We start from the raw sequence: 9,464 nt of genomic DNA on the forward strand, positions 1-9,464 counted from the left end.
AGGCCTTGAAACGTGCACCAAGTTCGCTTCCCGAGTCTTTACTTCATGTCAAATGCAATGTTAATTACTTAGGGACGGATTCGGCTCATTTCCGCTCAATTCTTCATATTTCTGCAATAATAGACAAAAACACGAAAGTAGAGGAAAATAGGGAAATAATGGCATATATTGCACATTTGAGCTCTGAAATGCGTGTAGAATAAAGTGTGAAACATCATATTTTAGACACGCATCACACTGACTCAGTATGATATTTCGAACAAGAAAACTCATTCAAAACCGTTTTACTAGATTATAACACAACATATTATACGGAATAAGCTGACAAGAATCTCATGAACATCAACCTTACCATTTCACGGAATAAACATGTATCATCAATACACATACAATTTTAACTATCCATGCCAGATCAATCAAATTATTACCTTTTGAACCTCATTCCATTAGTATACCGTACCCAACATAAATTACAAAACATTCATATAACAACTTTATAATTATCACACCATACCACTTCTTGTGAGGTCAGAACCTCACACAAACATTTACACATATCATAGACCCGTAATCACATCCAACTAGTCAATCCTGATCACGTAAGTTACCACTTGCTAAAAATTACCTCTCGCCCGAGCTTAACTCGTACACCCCTCATAACATATTCTCCCATCCGCATAACCATCACCCCCTGCCAAATGTAACCATACCATTAATACTCAACTACTAACAACCGCCTCATATAACCACATCTTATACTCTCTCACAACCATACATATCTATCTGGTCTCTACAAAATCAACCTCATTAGATCAACTAGCTTCCCTAAAGTAACATCATCCTCAACCACTAGTGACAATACTATGGCACCAACATCCTTCATGTGACTACTCTCTTACTATCACTTCTTAATATCACAATCAGTTTTCTCTCTTTGGTTATCATCCCAAATAACGAACATCCAATCCATCAACAAGATTTACCTCAACACTATTCCCAATTCTATCCTTTATCATATCGTTACCTAACTCTCCACCAAAATCTCAGATCGTGTAACCACTCTACAAGCTCCTTATTCCCTTAATATCTCGAAACTCACGGCTAACACGTCGTCCTGCTCTCCTATATAACCATTAACTCACACCCTCTAGTGGGGATATCGTACATTTCATAATTTCCTACCTTCATGCTCCTTAACTCCGGTCAACGTTCTCTCAACTTGCTTCCATCCCTTTTTCCCTCCTTTTACTCAATAATACCAAGTAATAATTCATCTCCTTCCTCTCTCTACCTAACTCTTTAGTAGTTTGTTTATTTCCTCGTAGCTCCACAACTCTACTTCCATTAATTCATATCAATATCCTATCATTCTTCTTATCATTTATCCTCTCTCATCTTGTTTCTCACTCACCCTTGTCACCATCAACTCCACACACTAACAGTTACTCTTCAATTAGTCGTATCTCCCTTTCGTATCTCTAGAAAACCAAAAATTCATCTCATACCGTTAATCGCCCAAAGAATTACACACTAGGCCCACCTCTTGATATTCCAAATTCTCAAACTTGGTCACTATCTACAAATCCACGTCGCGACATAACTCTATCTAAGTTCACTATATACCCCTCTTCTCCATCCCTCTAAAGCATCCTTTCATTACATATATCCTTAAGCAACACAATGCTAACCGTCTCCCTCTATAAGTCCTTACACGTCCCGAAATGTCACTATTCGTATCCCTCATCTCAATCTTTCATTCTCACGTTTCTTTAAACTTACATTACTTTTGTCCATATATACTTGCTTTTATATTACTCAACACACAACTATATCACTCACCATATCTCACAAAACATGCTATTTACCTCGACTAGCTCATCATCCTTCCCTTTCCTTTTTCCACTATTTCTCACAACCACATTAACACATGTCTTCCTTATCCAACACTTATCTCTCATAACCCGGCATTCTCCCTATCATAACATTTGGTAACTTACGTATCATGACCGTCGCATATAAAAGAATACTTTAAGACCCAAAACATACATGTATACATACCTTACGACTCAAAACAACCGTAAGAACATAACCACCGACTCAAAATGACCGCCCAATGAGGTACTCGGTCGAGTACATAACATACTAGGTCTAGTAAAAGGTACTCGGTCGAGTAACTATATTACTCGGTCGAGTTTTCGAATCAGAAGCAAACTCAATTGTCGCAGAAGGATTACTCGGTCGAGTATTGGGAATACTCGGCCGAGTAGACCTTACTCGGTCGAGTATGAGACTACTCGGCCGAGTTCACGACTCCAGACGCTAAACAGCATTATCACAGAGATATTACTCGGTCGAATATGGAATAATCGGTCGAGTATAAAAGATACTCGGCCGAGTAGGGACTACTCGGTCGAGTATCGGCGCAGTTCTCAGCACCGTCCAGTTTTCGTAAAACAGTCATATCTCACTCGTTACTTGGTCATTTTGGGTGTGTGACCTATCGTTAGAATCGTAAGAGGACAAGCTATCATCTCAACTTGGAATCACTACAATATCTTTTCTAGAACTCGACTTATGACAGTTTTAAGACAACCCTTCCGTAATCGATCTTCATACTAATCAAATTTCCTAAACCAAAACAATTTGAACATGCATAAAGCAACAACAACAACTCAAAACTCCAAGAAACCAGTACACAAGTGAACTCTTATCATACTCACATGAAAATTAAACACGACATTCACATATATATAGACGCATGACCTTAATCACATGCTTCTACCAACAATCAAGCATTAAAATCATCATGTTCATATGCACATGTACCACTACCATACTTCATGTTCAACATTGTATTAAACAGGTAACATGATCACATTCTTCATGCTCAATATCAACCAGATACAATTTCACAATTCACTTTTCATATTTTACCATGTCAACACTTAACATGCCAACATATTCATGCTCAAAGTTTAACATCAACAATCCTCGATGCATCTTTCAACAACTATCACATTCCACTTCTTTCATCATTTCATCCAACCATGCACAAGATTCAAACTATAGATATCAAACTCACATGACTCAAACATACAACAGTTTCCCCCCATGTGACCGGCTTGAGATCGTAAGGGCCTTAATGCGACTTTGGGACGTCTCCCAAGTCTTTGCGGCGACTCAAACAACTCTCCCGGGTTCATTTTATTTAGACTCCCTAAGTTCATTGGGTTCATTTGTTTTAGGTGCCGGAATCGTCGGCTCTGATACCACTTTGTAACACCCCCTCATACCAAGGTACCTTACAAGGACTACCCCAGCATGAAAGGTTGTTACCATCTCGGTTGCCCGAGGTTAGTATATATCAAAAGCAACAGACCAAACACATTTATTAATATACGGTAGTTATAAAAGTTACATAGTCTCCAAAATCTAATAAACGAATTATCAAAAGGGCAACACTACCAAAACAATAACTAAGGCTCGTGATGGTGTCATCTAATCCAGCGTGGTGACTCTCCCATGACTGCCCCAAGCTCAATAAATGTATCACCTGTCACAATCTGCTCACCATCCCCGAATGGATCACCGCAGGTTTTACAAAACAACAACACGGGGTCAGTACTACTCAATCAATATAAGACAACAAACATTACCACCAGCTGATCATCGATCTCACACACAGTAACCGACTACACACCGAAGTGTGTAGCCCTGCCAGATTACCCATCGCAACAGGTAATCCTCGCCGCTAGTGGGTGACCGCAGCCCATCCCACCTAGTCCATCTCATCAACGAGCGACTAACAATCCCTGTCCCTTAATGTGCACATCCCCTCCCGTGACGGGTTCCACGGAGGGCGAACTAGGGTGTGAAGCCACTCCCGCAAGTGACTCCACCACAACCACACACACAGATCACACGGTTTGTCCACAACACCACAACCGTCACAACACGCCCACACCAACAACGTCTCCACAACACCCATCCTCCGATGATCAGCAGATAACAACAATTATACACAATACAATCACAACATCTCCAATTAATTAAAAGAATCGAGTAGGGAAACCCTACCTTAGCAATCAACAAGCAGACGGAAACCGAACAATCAGAAAGGCTCCTCTATGAAGTCTTCTCTTATACAATAACCATATAACACAATCACACATTGCACAATTCCCCCTATTCCCCAAATTCCATATATACAGTAACCCTAAAAGAACATAAATGACATGGGGAATGAAACTTACCAACAGTAGGATGAGAGATTATGCGCAAGGATTACGACAATTACACACACAAAGAGATTAGAGAATGATTAGGGAGTGATTAGAGAGATCGTAAAATGATTAGGGTTGAAATGACGTTTTAGAAACTGCCTTTGAATATAAAACAACCCCAAACACTCCCGCATCAAACCGCTGAAATATTACTCGCCAGACCGGATACTCGGTCGAGTATAGGGCATACTCGGCCGAGTATCCTCTACTCGGTCGAGTATTCATCATACTCGGCCGAGTATTCCTCGGCAGAACCCAAACAAACTACACCCTTGACACTACTCGGTCGAGTAGGCTCTACTCGGTCGAGTATTTAGCTTATGAAAATCCGTAGTGTTACATGTCGAGTCCTCCGACCAAAATGTCGTGTGTCGTGTGTCATGTTTGACAAAAAATTTTTATTAAAGGCTGTGTCTCATAAACTTTTTTGGGAAATTTCCCATGGTACTCTCGAACTTTGGCAGATTACACATATTACCTCTCATTTTAAGTTTCTACATGTGGAATCCTCGTGTTTACCTTTTTCTTTCCCAAAATACCCGTTGACAAACTTCCGTCATAACACCGTTACTCCTGTGAGTAATAAGATGAGAAATTGAGTAAGTTATGTTATTTGTGTTATATTATTTAGGTATTAAATGTTTATTAGATAAAATAAGGATTTAGGTATTAGATAATGAATTGTTAATGTATCAGATAACAAAAAAAAAAGGCGTCACAAAAAAAATACGAGTAACGGCGTTATGACAGAAGTTTGCCAAAGGGTATTCTGAGAAAGAAAAAGGTAAAGTCAGGGGTAATATATGTAAAAACTTAAAATGAGGGTACCATGTATAATCTGCCAAAATTCGAGAGTAACATGGAAAATTTCCGAACTTTTTTTTTGGTGGTGTTTGGAATCTCCCATATTACTAAGAGAATAAAACTCTTAGTAGTTTTCCCGCCTAAAGATATGCTAGAACTATATATGGAAACAATAACAAAATTATGTTAATTTATCATTTACCTCCTTTAGAAGAAATAATCACTGTTCCTAATTTATTATGCAATCATTTGCATAAATATTATTTCTTCATCAGTTACACGCTAAAATTACGCAAATCTGCTTCTTATGCAATTTTTACTTTAATTATTGTTCATCACTTACACTCTGAAATTACGTAAATCTGCTTCTTATATTATCTTTCGTCAGTTACTCTCTAAATATGGTCTATTTTTTAAAGGACGTAACAATTTTTAAATATTTTTTTACGGAGTTTATTTTCGCAGTACGACTTTTACTCATCTTAATACCTTTTACACCAAATTTTCCATTTGACACCCATGACTAAAAAACACACTAACCCTATTTTTATCTCCCTTCTCTCTACCTCCTCTCTCTATTGTTAAAACCAACCTTCTTCAATCTCCTTAAAATTCTTCAATTATAACCAATTATTCGAATCAAGAGCAGGAATTTAATTCATTAATCCTATATCGGTTTTTCTAAGCTATGCCTAGTAGGCATAGAATAAGAAAACCAAAAAGGAAAGAAATAGATATATTTATTGTAAAGAAAAGTAAAATTAATAGGATATTTCAATTTTCCATAAAAACATTAACTAATTCTTTCCTCTTTTGTTTTCTTATCCTATGCCCACTGGGCATAGGTTAGAAAAACCGATCCTATATAAATAATTTAATTCTCTTTTTTATATTTTTATTCCTTTTAATTAGGGTTTTATGTCTAAATTCATACATTGTTAGTGTATAGCGGGGTTGCTGTTGGCGTTTTAGCATATTGCGTCGCCGGTGTAGGTCGATGGTGGTTGGACGGCGTTCGACAACGATAGTAACGACGGTGACGGAGGCTGTGATTAACGGCGGAGTTGTTTTTCCTATTCTTTTTACTCAATGTCTATTAATAGGAGTTGTTTTTTCTATTCTTTTCTATTAATGTAGTAACGACGATGACGGAGGCTGTGATTAACGTTAGAGAGGTAAAATAGGAGGGGCGATGAGAAGGGTAATATGGTCAGAAATGTACTGAGATGAGTAATTGCGTACTGCAAAAATCATGACCCTTTTTTTTTATTAGAAATAAAAAAAATATTACTTTAATTATTCGTAAACCATCTTTTTAAATGTGTAGTATACTGTTTTCGTTATATGGTTAATATGCGTTTTGATTTTACATCACTTAATTGTATTTTAATGTCATAAATTAGTTAAAGTAAAGTAAAAATAGTTTAAAACAAAAATAACTTAACTAAAGTATCTCTTGATGATAGGAAACTTTCATTTTCTATCTCTTACTAAGATTATATTAGTACATTATAACATTAAATTGAAAGTACCGTTAATTTACACAAAACAAAACTAAAAAATAATGTGTTGTGGACTTGTGGCACGAGATCTACACTAGTTTTCTTTAATTTGTTGACTTATTTCACTTAGTCATTTAAATCTCTCTCATGCAATTGGAGTTAGGCATTTTCGAAATTTTAGTTACATTTTCTTAGTTTTTTTTAGTGTATTTTATGTTATTACCCATTTGCTTCCTTTAAAATTTTTTTACCCCATAAGTTCAGATTATATAAGTTCAGTTTAGTTGTTTAGATCCTATACGTCACTTAATTTAAGTTCAGTTCAGATCGTATACCATTGGAAAGGGACATTAATTCTTTTTTCTCGTTCTTGACTCAATTGAAACTTTTTCGCCTCTTTGCCAATAAATCGGAGTTTTTTGCAGGATATATGTGATTACAATGACTCATCCCATTAAGTTCTGAATAATTCGGACTCCTATGTTCTTTTTTACTAGATTTTTTAATATAAGGATCCAAAAATTTTTTGTTCGAAAGAAAGAGAATTCCCGGTTGTTTGATCTTGGTTTAATTTAGTTCGGTTCAAATCCTCCTATATAAGTTCAGTTCAAATCTAATAAATACACATCAGAGCACTTTCAGATTTCCAAAAGAACACGGGCTAAAGATATGACAGTCGGTAAAACACAGTAAATTTAGATGTAACTTTGACCCATCTCAGCAATTTCAAATTCTCAATTCAAGTTGCACTGCAAACGTTTCAGGTCGTTATTATAATTCTACTTTTTTGCTAACTTTTGTCTCAAATCGTTCAATTTGACAAGAGTAATGTATTCAATACCTAAGAACAGATTCCAAATCTACATCCACATACAAGAATAATTTGAAAACTAAATTTAATAACATGAAAAAATAATTGGATGATTTTATAAGACTAAATTGAAAACCCAATTTAGTAGTCGGAAATAAAAGAAACTAATCAATTAACTTGTTCGAAGCCTTTACATGCTCTGAAACTTTAGCAATGAAGTTAGAGAGACGAAATAAAAGCACTCGATTTTAATCTATGCCTGCAACGGAACTTAGCAGCCATTAATTTGGCAAATACTGAGCTCTCTCAAGGGCAATTTACCAAAACAATAATTATCAATTAAAAAAACATGTAAATTACAAAACTTAGATAATTAAAGGGATAAATTGTGTCACCCGATTATGATCAGCAAGAAATCAGAAAATCAAGATAAACAGACTGCTGACAAAGTGAAGGATGAAATCGTTAATTTGGGGACTTGATTCATCCTTAAAAAGCGATTAATGATAATTAAATCTCGCTTTAAGGGCAGACGATTTTGTCCCCGTAAATATTAAAACAAAAACAATTAAAATCATACAAACATGGAAATGTAGTTACGGTTGAACCGTGGAAGTAAAGGGTTGATGAATCGATCGAGATGATGTAGAACAGGGCGGCTGTACTAATGTTTATGAAGACAGAGAGGGTGAGGAACATATATAATGCCTGGAGTTAGGGTTTGATCGATTGAGAAATTTATGGATTGGGCTTTCATACAAGTTATTGCCCATTTCAAGCTTCCAAGTCTTCCAGCTATCTACCACCGTGGTTCGTTGTAGTCTTGTAGATACGAGAAAGACGAGCATACATAATGAGACGGTCTTTTTACGTATAAAATCTCCCTCATTACTAGGAGAATAAAAGTTTTGAATAGTTTCCCCTATAAAAAGAATCTACTTAAATAAGGAAAATAAAACTTTATTTTTTTTATTAAATTATTATATCTTTTAATTAATATATAATATATAATCTTTTAATCATTATAATCTTGTTTAACTAAATTATAATATTTTAATTAAAAAAAAAAAAAAAAAAACTGATATAAATCTAATATTATTAGTTTTGTATTTTAATTTGTATAAAAAAAATATGAACTGATATTATTAATTTCGTTACAAAAACCTTTTTAAAACTATTTGAGAAAATTAATAAATTGAAATCATTTTTTTTTTGTGATACAAATTTTTATTAAAATAGACATTTTAAAATTAATAATATGTCGATTTTAAATCTATAAATAATACATTATAAACTAAATGATCTAGAAATACTCTGCATGCATGCGCGGGATTTATATTAGTTATTTGTTCATTATCATTAATAAACCCGATTATGAAATATGGTCGACATTTTTTTAAACCTCTCTTTATCTCCCTCTTACTCTCTCTTTAGTTATTCAAAAGAAAAACCAAAACCCACCTCCGCCAATCCCACCGCCACCATCACCGCCGACGAACCCCCTTGCCCACCGTGACACCAATCTAACAGAAAAGCATACAAGTAAGTCACCGATTTCGTTATTTTTTTTTTAGAAAAATTAGTTTAGGATTAAATTTGTCTACTTTAAATTAATTAGATTATGATTGTTTGTTTGCCTTTATTGTTGTGATTAATTGATGATTATATCAAATGTAGAAGTAGTTGCTTTAGTTTTTTTTATTTAAATTAGTTTAGGATGTATTTTAATTTTAATTAGTTTGAATTGATATTGTTATTGAATTCTTTGTTGTTGTTGTTGTTGTTGTTGTTGTTGTTGTTGTTGTTGTTGTTGTTGTTGTTGTTGTTGTTGTTGTTGTTGTTGTTGTTGTTGTTGTTGTTGTTGTTGTTGTTGTTGTTGTTGTTGTTGTTGTTGTTGTTGTTGTTGTTGTTGTTGTTGTTGTTGTTGTTGTTGTTGTTGTTGTTGTTGTTGTTGTTTGTTGTAGATCGATGTTGTTGTTAACGTTGTTGTTAACGTTGTGATTTGTTGTTGTTGTTGTTGTTGTTGTTATTATTGTTGTTGTTGTTGTTGTGGTGGTGGTGGTG

At 35.0% G+C, this 9,464-nt stretch overlaps 1 non-coding gene across 1 annotated transcript; it reads right to left on the bottom strand.

Moving 5' to 3' along the window:
- Positions 1-7,784: 7,784 nt before the first annotated feature.
- Positions 7,785-7,900, bottom strand: LOC141589032 (small nucleolar RNA snoR99). The gene has a single exon (XR_012519990.1). It is a non-coding gene; the product is annotated as a small nucleolar RNA snoR99 (small nucleolar RNA).
- Between the last annotated feature and the right edge of the window lie 1,564 nt (positions 7,901-9,464).

The sequence above is a fragment of the Silene latifolia genome, chromosome 6 (genome assembly GCF_048544455.1).
Source record: "Silene latifolia isolate original U9 population chromosome 6, ASM4854445v1, whole genome shotgun sequence".
Classification (NCBI taxonomy): Eukaryota; Viridiplantae; Streptophyta; class Magnoliopsida; order Caryophyllales; family Caryophyllaceae; genus Silene; species Silene latifolia.